Raw genomic sequence first — 11,536 nt, 5'->3', positions numbered from 1 at the left:
GTTTTACTGCGGCAGAATGGCACGGCTGGACAGAACGACGTTACCTTACGTCGCTTCGCCTTTTGGCCGCTAGGGGTACGCGCGTGCCGCCAGAGGTGCGTGCGCCCTCGGCCGATGTGATTGCTCGGCGGGCGCGATGACTGTCAGGCACCCGCGAACGCTTGTGAGAGAGCGAGAGCTGGGATCTGTGTGTGTAAACCAGGGATCCTCAAACTACGGCCCTCCAGCTGTTGCAGAACTACACATCCCATGAGGCATTGTAAAACTCTGACATTCACAGACATGACTAGGCATGATGGGAATTGTAGTTCCTGAACACCTGGAGGGCCGCAGTTTGAAGACCCCTGGTGTAAACACACAAATCCCGGTTCTTTCAGGGGAGAGGAGACAGATTGTGTGTTTATACAAAGTATAAACACCGATCTCTCTCTTGATCTAGTCAGTCCCCCCCCCCCACAGTTAGAACACACTTAGGGAACACAGTTAACCCCTTTATCACCCCCTAGTGTTAACCCCTTCCCTGCCTGCGACATTTATACAGTAATCAGTACATTTTTATAGCACTAGCTCTGTTGCAGTTGGTTTTGCGCAGAGCAGCCCAGATCCTCTTCTTCTCGGGTCCCTCTTCGGTGCTCTTGGCCCCTCCCTCCTGCCAAGTGCCCCCATAGCAAGCAGCTTGCTATGGGGGTACTCAAGTCGAGCCGCTGCTCTGTGAGTCTATGCAGACATGGAGCCGCGGCTCGGCCCACCCCCTCTCATTGTCTCACCGACTTTATTTGACAGCCCCACTCCTGTCTCAGCCAATCAGGAGGGAGAGTCCTGGACAGCCGAAACTCTCGTACAACTTCACTGAATCAAGAGGCGGCTCAGGTAAGTATTAGGGGGGGGACTGAGGGGCGCCGCTGCACACAGAAGGCTTTTTTTTTAATGCATAAAATGCATGAAGATAAAAAAAAAACTTCTGACTTTAGAACCATTTTAAGATTCTTGAGGCAGATATCTTTCAATACTCTTACTCTTGTTAAATATGCAAAGGGTATGCAATGCAAATAAAATTATAATAAGTCAAACAGTAGTAACCAGTAGGTCCTGAAAGAACCTATGACCCCAGGTATAAAAGGGAAGAGAATGACCTTTTTTGTCAGACTGTTCCCTTCAAATTTTGATGCCATTGGCCCAACAAATTTTGTGGCACAATTATAAAACAACAAGTTACAAGAAATGCAATACTTAATCTCTGAGTAGAGTTCCCCTTAAAATTTGCAGATATTGTGCACAGTCCTTTAACCACTTACGGACCGCCGCACGCCGATATACGTCCTAACTTTGAAGAGGAATATCTTTGTGATGGCAGCAGAGAGCCATATCCTCTTCTTCGGCGGGCGGTCCGGTTTCCGATAATAGTGGTCTCTCCGGCGGATTCGCTGCGAGATGACTTTTATCGGCGGCGGGAGAGGGCCCCTCCCCGCCATGCTCCTGTGCACTCCACTGCTTACCGGAGCCGTCGGTAGCAGCGGAGGTGATCGGATGCTTGTCCTTCCCGGGTATGGAGATGAGTGAGGGGTCCCCCACCCGTCTCCATACCATTGCAGAGCGGAAGCGACGTCAAAACATCACTTCCGCCCATAGCTCTTGAAGGGCCATATTTTTTTTCAACTTTTTTTTTTCTTTTTTTGCATTTTAGTGTAAATATGAGATCTGAGGTCTTTTTGACCCCAGATCTCATATTTAAGAGGTCCTGTCATGCTTTTTCCTATTACAAGGGATGTTTACATCCCTTGTAATAGGAATAAAAGTGACACTATTTTTTTTTTTTTAAAGAACAGTGTAAAAACAAAACACAAAAGGTAAAATAAATAAGAAAAAAAAAAAAATTGTATGCGTTTGCGTGCAGAAGCGAACGCATACGTGAGTAGCGCCCGCATATGAAAAGGGTGTTCAAACCACACATGTGAGGTATTGCCGCGATCGGTAGAGCGAGAGCAATAATTCTAGCCCTAGACCTCCTCTGTAAAAAACATGCAACCTTTAGATCAGGGGTCTTCAAACTGTGGCCCTCCAGTTGTTCAGGAACTACAATTCCCATCACGCCTAGTCATGTCTGTGAATGTCAAGAGTTTTACAATGCCTCATGGGATGTGTAGTTCCGCAACAGCTGGGGGGCCGTAGTTAGAAAACCCCTGCTTTAAATTTTTAAACGTCGCCTATGGAGATTTTTAAGGGTAAAAGTTTGTCGCCGAGTTCTACGAGTTTGTTCCACGAGTGGGGCGCAATTTTGAAGTGTGACATGTTGGGTATCAATTTACTCGGCGTAACATTATCTTTCACAATATAAAGAAAAAATTGGCCTAACTTTACTGTTGTCTTATTTTTTAAATCAAAAAAGTGTATTTTTTCAAATAAAAGGGAGCTTGTAAGACCGCTGCGCAAATACGGTGTGACAGAAAGTATTGTAACAACCGCCATTTTATTCTCTAGGGTGTTAGAAAAAAAAAAGTATAATGTTTGGGGGTTCTAAGTAATTTTCTAGCAAAAAAACTGTTTTTAACTTGTAAACAACAAATCTCAGAAAGAGGCTCAGTGGGGGGAGAAGAGTGGAGGAGTCCTTGTGATGTAGATGTTCAATGTCTTCAGCTAGCTTAACAAGGGCCCAGAAGCATTGCTGTGCAATGATGACCAGCAACAGAAAATAGCATGTGCAAAGTGTTTCCTTTTTGCGGCTATAATGTAAAGAGATGGAATAAAGGTATCTGCATGCAGTGTCTTTGTAGGGTGTACACAGGGTGGGCTGCTGCCCACTCACCAATCCTGATCATATCAAGGCTTAAGGGAATAGAATGTCCCGGAACAGGCTCTTTCAGAATCTGCAAGCAGTGGAGGGTGCCTGGCCATGCACCTAGCGACACTGGGATTCTGCTGTAACTGTACCGGTGACGATGAGAGGGACCCCCTCAACAGCCACTCAGTTGAAAGGGAGCTGGCAATGATGGATCTGCTCACTCACTTGGTGGCCAAGGCCGTGGCGCCTGCTCAACAATCCTAGCTGGGTCCCTGCTCTCAGCTGAAGGGAGTGGTCCCAAGAGAAAGACTTTTCCCTGGACCAGGCTATTTATGTTCTTACCCAGCTTCCTTTTCTCTCTCCCAGCCGGCTGGAATTTGTAGTCTGCAGCAGTCTGGCTCCAATGCAAAACCTGGCTCCTCGGACCACATATACCATGATCCCTTGCTCTCAGCTTTGGTCTCTGATTGCTCTGCATTCAGAAGATGATGACAGTGTCCAGACTGAGCACTAGAGAGAAACAGGCTCACTGCAGCTGGTGTTACAGAATGCCTCAAGATGACACAGGCAAAGTTAGCCAATACCTGGCTACAGTTATGTTATGTTTGTGTCTGCTAATAATAAAATTCAGTGTATTTTTAGTGAAAATATTGTTTTGATATTTTCAAGGTTGGGGGACCCTGTTAGGTAGGCTGTATGGGGCCCAATGATTTCTAATAGCTGACCTGCCTCTATCATTCATTGTCATCTTGCCAACACAAGAAGTCCTGCACTTCTTTATTTAGTCATGAATAACAGCGGGGCTGAGCCCCACCAGAGGTCAGAGAGTGAGGATGGGGGGAGAACAACCAAGATGAAGACTGGACTGATCCTGAAGACCACCATCATTGGGTTATTGACTCCTCCCTCATTATCACCAGCTGGTAGAAAATGAGTGCAAAATAAGTAAGGACTATGTATATACAACTTATTTTATACTGTAGGATACAAATGTCAGGACTATACAGTATCCGAATTATGTAATGTACAGCATAGAGTATATAGTGCAGGGGTCAGGAGCATGTAATGTACAATATGAATTATATAGTGTAATGGTCAGGACTCATAATATTGGTATTCAGTAATCAGTGGAAGCTTAAATGTTTACTTGAGTGGTCCCACACCGCTGCCTCCCATCTCCTGAGACTGCACTCAGTGACTTGGGTCTGAGACTATACAGACATATCCCTCCACCCAGCACAGTAAGTAACCCTGGGAGAATTGCTCTGTCAGAGATCTTGTTATGGGGCAGAAGACCCAAGACACATACCCCAGGTGCCTAGGTCTAGTAAAGCCTATAGTGAAAATTAACATTTTGCTGCCAGCTGAACTCCAGAATCTCCATAACTCCAGTTTAGATCCATAAATTGTGTCTGCATCACAGAGAAGGAAGATTATCCGAGAGAAATACAGGAATACAGGACGGGGAACACAGCTCAGGAAAGTGACCAGGGTATTACAAGCTGATATCACCCAGTCCTTGCCCTACTTTGGACCAATCAGTGAGCAGTATGGGTGGAGGAATGTATTTAGTGTTAATGACCCACCTGTGCTGATCTCTGTAGGAGTGTCCTCCTCTATAAATGTCCCCGTTATTCCATCCTCCTCCATAGACTGATCATCCCTCACATATGTCTCTTCTTCTGCTTTAACTTCAATTTTAGAATCTCTCAGGTTTCCACTCTGAAAATATAAAATGACATCAATGGTAACAATGCAGATAATGTACAGATCCTAATGATACTATCAGTGATTGTTCCTCATCTACCTGATGATGGTGAGGGATGGTGTGATCTTCCTGTGTGGAATCCCGGGAATACAGAGGACGGGGACATCTCTCTGGTGGTTTCCCATTACTGGATCCATCTGTAGGAAACACACACACTGACTGAATACATTGTTTCTATGTTTATCAGATGATGGGGGATCTAGGTGGAGCCTCCGTACTGCTCTCTCCTTTACAATAAAGTCTCCTCTTACCCGGTGAATTGAGGGGCGGCTGATTGTCAATCATGATGTCCTTGTAGAGATCCTTGTGTCCTTCTAAATACTCCCACTCCTCCATGGAGAAATAGACAGTGACATCCTGACACCTTATAGGAACCTGACACACACAATGATACAGTCACCATCCAGACACATCCCTTGTCTGTTACTGGATAATGTCCCAGAATTCCCAGCACCGCTCACCTCTCCTGTCAGCAGCTCCATCATCTTCTTGGTGACTTCTAGAATCTTCTGCATGTTGTGTCTCTCAGGTGTTAGGGAGTCACATGGAGGCACTGTGATGGTCATATGATCACCTGACTTCAGAAGAGGAAATCTCTGTATTGGAAAACCAATAGGAATATCATGTTAGAATCCCAGAATCCTCCTCACCTCTCTGGTCAGGTCTGTGTTTTATTAATAGAGATAAGAGTGATGTCATGTGACCTCCCAGAATCCTCCTCACCTCTCCGGTCAGCAGGTAGATGATCTCCAGGGTGAAGTTTAGTATCTTCTCAGTCATGTGACTCCAGTCCTCCTCCATCCTCATTGGTGCCGTCATTTGATCTATACAGGTCTCCTTGCAGACGGATAACTTTGGGAAATGAAAGTAAGAATTATTTGGATGGCATTGGTCACACAATAATAGGATGTGGATGTGAGGGGGGTAATAGGAGGGTTGCGGTACATTTATGGACTACTGCCCCTATGGGAAGACATTTAGTTTGGACTGTTTAGTGTTTTATACAATTTTGAGCTCCTGGGACTCTCTTGGCTTGTGAGATCAGAAATTCTCTGTTCTCTTTAGTTTTAGATCTGCAGACAAGGAGCGATAAATATGATCCTTGTTATGGCAGCCCAGTGTGTAGGAGGTCAGAAGGGGGGGGGGTTTGTTCTCTTGGTTGCCAAGTATACTGTAGTATGCTGGACATTGTAGAGTTGTGGTTGAGTTCCTGGGGTTCTGAATTCCAGCACCAGGCAGACCCTGTGTCATGGGAAGGTATTGGACTGCCTCACCCCAAACACCTCACTGACCCCTGACCACCCTCTGGGTCAGTGCTTCTCAAACTTTTTTGTCTTGCGGCGCACCAAAAAGATCTAAACATTTTCACGCCACACCTGAATAGATTTAAAAATGTGATGAAGAACTTATTTATTTTTACATATATATGTAATTTAAAATTTAATGTGAAGGATGTGCCTGCTTTCGAGAGCAAATCATATCGAACAGTCGACAAACAAGAGCACATTTCATTGTCAATTTTAAGAAGTCTCTCTCTCTTTTTCAAATTGATTTTAGTCAATGCTCAAAATCTAAACTCACAAAACCACAAATGGCAGAATTACTTTTTGAACTGATTGCAGGATATGACTTCTTGATTGAGATCCAAAACTCATCCAGGCTCTTTTCAGGAAATGTTGACTGAAATATATAATTAGGGCGATCGAGTTCTCCCGAGATCTCGCACAAGTCTCACATTACGAAAGGAACCAATGAATGACAGACTGGCAGAGATTGCGTTTTTTTTAATGTTACTTTTTTTCTTTTGTGACATTGGTTTACCATTTAATTTTTCGATATGTTCAAGGTTTCAAAATGCTAGCAATTTTAAATATTTTTCAAAACTCCCAGGGCACACCTGCAAATCTCTTGCGGCACACAGTTTGAGAATCACTTCTCTAGGTGATGCTAACCAATCAGACCTCTTCTAAGAACGAAAGGACTGCCCTTCTTATTCCACTTGGGATCCTGAAAACTTATATTTAGGTAGTGAGATGGCAAGAAGGTGAAGGTTGCCTTCCTTTTTCTGGAAGGAGGTCTGAAAAGTAAATACAGATAGGAGGACCAGTAAAGAATAAGAGCCTCCTTCTGTATCTTAAGAGTCAGCCTGAGCCCCACGGCCTTCTCTTCCCTCAGTAACTTAGTGTCTGGGGGGGCAGCTGGGGTGGTTTCCCTGGGAGCAACATTTAGGGGAGACAGAGATTAGTTCTGCACCCTCCCAAGTCCCACACTGTGACCGTCCATCGTCCTGTAGCCGATCATGGTGTCAGCAGCCCGATACCTGGCACTGTGCCGCTGCCACTGCCCACTGACTCCCCATAGCGCTTTCAGCACCGATACCAGTCACAGCTCCTTTGTAGCTCCCCGCGCCATCCGACTCACTTGTAGAGATAGGCGTCGGCACAGATCTGGTAGTGAACGGAGCCCCCCGGGGGGGGGGGGGGGTGTCGGGTTGCGAGCACCAGACACCCCCAACACCGAGGTGAGTCCCCAATTACCGACCCGCACAGCTGAACTCCCTGAGTGATGTGCCCGATCTGTGTATAGAGACAAGGAGCCAAGACAGCCAGAGTATCACCTCACTGCACCACACACCCTCCATTTACCGGATCTCTCTGTGTTCTCTCTCTCTCACGCTTCCTCTCTTGCGCTCTCACACACCCTTTCTCGCTATCTCACTTACGCTTCCACTCTTTCTCTCACTCTATCTTGCTCTCTCTCTCCAACGCTCTCTCTCCCTCTCTCCCGCTCCCTCCCTCCTGCTCACTCTCTCTCCCGCTCCCCCTCTGTCGTTCCTTCTCTCGCTCGTGTTCCCTCTCTCTCCCTCTCCTGCTCACTCTCTCTCCCGCTCCCTCTCTCTCTCCCGCTCCCTCTCTCTCTTCCGCTCCCCCTGTCTCGTTCCTTCTCTCGCTCATGTTCCCTCTCCCTCACGCTCCCTCTCTCGCACGCTCCCTCTCTTGCTCCCTCCCTCACTCTCCCTCTCATTTTTTCTTTCTCTCTTGCTCTCTCTCTCGCGATCCCTCTTACACTCCCACTCTTTCTCTCACTCTATCTTGCTCTCTCTCGCTCATGTTCCCTCTCTCTCACTCTATCTTGCTCTCTCTCTCTCTCGCTCATGTTACCTCTCTCTCACTCTATCTTGCTCTCTCTCTCTCTCGCTCATGTTCCCTCTCTCTCACTCTATCTTGCTCTCTCTCTCTCATGTTCCCTCTCTCTCACTCTATCTTGCTCTCTCTCTCTCTCTCTCTCGCTCATGTTCCCTCTCTCTCACTCTATCTTGCTCTCTCTCTCTCTCGCTCATGTTACCTCTCTCTCACTCTATCTTGCTCTCTCTCTCGCTCATGTTCCCTCTCTCTCACTCTATCTTGCTCTCTCTCTCTCTCGCTCATGTTCCCGCTCTCTCACTCTATCTTGCTCTCTCTCTCTAGCTCATGTTCCCGCTCTCTCACTCTATCTTGCTCTCTCTCTCTCATGTTCCCTCTCTCTATTTTGCTCTCTCTCTCTCATGTTCTCTCTCTCTCACTCTATCTTGCTCTCTCTCTCTCGCTCATGTTCCCTCTCTCTATCTTGCTCTCTCTCTCTCTCGCTCATGTTCCCTCTCTCTATCTTGCTCTCTCTCTCACTCATGTTCCCTCTCTCTCACTCTATCTTGCTCTCTCTCGCTCTCTCACTCATGTTCCCTCTCTCTCACTCTATCTTGCTCTCTCTCTCTCTCGCTCATGTTTCCTCTCTCTCACTCTATTTTGCTCTCTCTCTCTCTCATGTTCCCTCTCTCTCACTCTATCTTGCTCTCTCTCTCTCTCGCTCATGTTCCCTCTCTCTCACTCTATCTTGCTCTCTCTCTCTCTCGCTCATGTTCCCTCTCTCTCACTCTATCTTGCTCTCTCTCTCTCGCTCATGTTCCCGCTCTCTCACTCTATCTTGCTCTCTCTCTCTCTCTCTCTCGCTCATGTTCCCTCTCTTTCACTCTATCTTGCTCTCTCTCTCTCGCTCATGTTCCCTCTCTCTCACTCTATCTTGCTCTCTCTCTCGCTCATGTTCCCTCTCTCTCACTCTATCTTGCTCTCTCTCTCGCTCATGTTCCCTCTCTCTCACTCTATCTTGCTCTCTCTCTCTCATGTTCCCTCTCTCTATCTTGCTCTCTCTCTCTCGCTCGCTCATGTTCCCTCTCACTCACTCTATCTTGCTCTCTCTCTCGCTCATGTTCCCGCTCTCTCACTCTATCTTGCTCTCTCTCTCTCGCTCTCTCACTCTATCTTGCTCTCTCTCTCTCGCTCATGTTCCCGCTCTCTCACTCTATCTTGCTCTCTCTCTCTCTCGCTCATGTTCCCTCTCTCTCACTCTATCTTGCTCTCTCTCTCTCGCTCATGTTCCCTCTCTCTCACTCTATCTTGCTCTCTCTCTCTCGCTCATGTTCCCTCTCTCTCACTCTATCTTGCTCTCTCTCTCTCTCTCTCTCGCTCATGTTCCCTCTCTTTCACTCTATCTTGCTCTCTCTCTCTCGCTCATGTTCCCTCTCTCTCACTCTATCTTGCTCTCTCTCTCGCTCATGTTCCCTCTCTCTCACTCTATCTTGCTCTCTCTCTCGCTCATGTTCCCTCTCTCTCACTCTATCTTGCTCTCTCTCTCTCATGTTCCCTCTCTCTATTTTGCTCTCTCTCTCTCATGTTCCCTCTCTCTCACTCTATCTTGCTCTCTCTCTCTCGCTCATGTTCTCTCTCTCTCACTCTATCTTGCTCTCTCTCTCTCGCTCATGTTCCCTCTCTCTATCTTGCTCTCTCTCTCTCTCGCTCATGTTCCCTCTCTCTATCTTGCTCTCTCTCTCACTCATGTTCCCTCTCTCTCACTCTATCTTGCTCTCTCTCTCATGTTCCCTCTCTCTCACTCTATCTTGCTCTCTCTCTCTCTCTCGCTCATGTTACCTCTCTCTCACTCTATCTTGCTCTCTCTCTCGCTCATGTTCCCTCTCTCTCACTCTATCTTGCTCTCTCTCTCTCTCGCTCATGTTCCCGCTCTCTCACTCTATCTTGCTCTCTCTCTCTCGCTCATGTTCCCGCTCTCTCACTCTATCTTGCTCTCTCTCTCTCTCGCTCATGTTCCCTCTCTCTCACTCTATCTTGCTCTCTCTCTCTCGCTCATGTTCCCTCTCTCTCACTCTATCTTGCTCTCTCTCTCTCTCTCGCTCATGTTCCCTCTCTTTCACTCTATCTTGCTCTCTCTCTCTCGCTCATGTTCCCTCTCTCTCACTCTATCTTGCTCTCTCTCTCGCTCATGTTCCCTCTCTCTCACTCTATCTTGCTCTCTCTCTCTCGCTCATGTTCCCTCTCTCTCACTCTATCTTGCTCTCTCTCTCATGTTCCCTCTCTCTATCTTGCTCTCTCTCTCTCGCTCGCTCATGTTCCCTCTCTTTCACTCTATCTTGCTCTCTCTCTCATATTCTCTCTCTCTCACTCTCTCTCACTCATGTTCCCTCTCTCTCACTCTCTCTTGCTCTCTCTCTCTCTCGCTCATGTTCCCTCTCTCTATCTTGCTCTCTCTCTCTCGCTCATGTTCCCTCTCTCACTCTATCTTGCTCTCTCTCTCTCTCTCGCTCATGTTCCCTCTCTCTCACTCTATCTTGCTCTCTCTCTCTCGCTCATGTTACCTCTCTCTCACTCTATCTTGCTCTCTCTCGCTCATGTTCCCTCTCTCTCACTCTATCTTGCTCTCTCTCGCTCATGTTCCCTCTCTCTCACTCTATCTTGCTCTCTCTCTCTCGCTCATGTTCCCTCTCTCTCACTCTATCTTGCTCTCTCTCTCTCGCTCATGTTCCCTCTCTCTCACTCTATCTTGCTCTCTCTCTCATGTTCCCTCTCTCTCACTCTATCTTGCTCTCTCTCTCATGTTCCCTCTCTCTCACTCTATCTTGCTCTCTCTCTCTCGCTCATGTTCCCTCTCTCTCACTCTATCTTGCTCTCTCTCTCTCGCTCATGTTCCCTCTCTCTCACTCTATCTTGCTCTCTCTCTCTCGCTCATGTTCCCTCTCTCTCACTCTATCTTGCTCTCTCTCTCTCTCACTCATGTTCCCTCTCTCTCACTCTATCTTGCTCTCTCTCGCTCATGTTCCCTCTCTCTATCTTGCTCTCTCTCTCTCTCGCTCATGTTCCCTCTCTCTATCTTGCTCTCTCTCGCTCTCTCACTCATGTTCCCTCTCTCTCACTCTATCTTGCTCTCTCTCGCTCTCTCACTCATGTTCCCTCTCTCTCACTCTATCTTGCTCTCTCTCGCTCATGTTCCCTCTCTCTCACTCTATCTTGCTCTCTCTCTCTCTCGCTCATGTTCCCTCTCTCTCACTCTATCTTGCTCTCTCTCTCTCTCGCTCATGTTCCCTCTCTCTCACTCTATCTTGCTCTCTCTCTCTCGCTCATGTTCCCGCTCTCTCACTCTATCTTGCTCTCTCTCTCTCTCGCTCATGTTCCCTCTCTCTCACTCTATCTTGCTCTCTCTCATTCTCTAGCTCATGTTCCCTCTCTCTCACTCTATCTTGCTCTCTCTCTCTCTCTAGCTCATGTTCCCTCTCTCTCACTCTATCTTGCTCTCTCTCTCTCGCTCATGTTCCCTCTCTCTCACTCTATCTTGCTCTCTCTCTCTCGCTCATGTTCCCTCTCTCTCACTCTATCTTGCTCTCTCTCTCTCGCTCATGTTCCCTCTCTCTCACTCTATCTTGCTCTCTCTCTCTCGCTCATGTTCCCTCTCTCTCACTCTATCTTGCTCTCTCTCTCTCTCGCTCATGTTCCCTCTCTCTCACTCTATCTTGCTCTCTCTCTCGCTCATGTTCTCTCTCTCTCACTCTATCTTGCTCTCTCTCTCTCGCTCATGTTCCCTCTCTCTATCTTGCTCTCTCTCTCTCATGTTCCCTCTCTCTATCTTGCTCTCTCTCTCTCTCTCTCTCTCGCTCATGTTCCCTCTCT

The 11,536-nt window shown here is 47.3% G+C and overlaps 1 protein-coding gene and 1 pseudogene across 1 annotated transcript in view; one reads left to right on the top strand and one right to left on the bottom strand.

Annotated features, from left to right (window-relative positions):
- The window catches only part of LOC141121596 (uncharacterized), a 482,112-nt pseudogene that overhangs the window by 10,933 nt on the left and 459,643 nt on the right, over nucleotides 1–11,536 (bottom strand).
- Nucleotides 1–11,536, top strand: part of LOC141121614 (uncharacterized) — a 257,821-nt gene that overhangs the window by 121,583 nt on the left and 124,702 nt on the right. The gene's annotated exons all lie outside the window — the stretch shown is intronic.

The sequence above is a fragment of the Aquarana catesbeiana genome, unplaced genomic scaffold (assembly GCF_042186555.1).
Source record: "Aquarana catesbeiana isolate 2022-GZ unplaced genomic scaffold, ASM4218655v1 unanchor226, whole genome shotgun sequence".
Lineage (NCBI taxonomy): Eukaryota > Metazoa > Chordata > Amphibia > Anura > Ranidae > Aquarana > Aquarana catesbeiana.
This window is presented reverse-complemented; position numbering and strand designations above follow the sequence as displayed.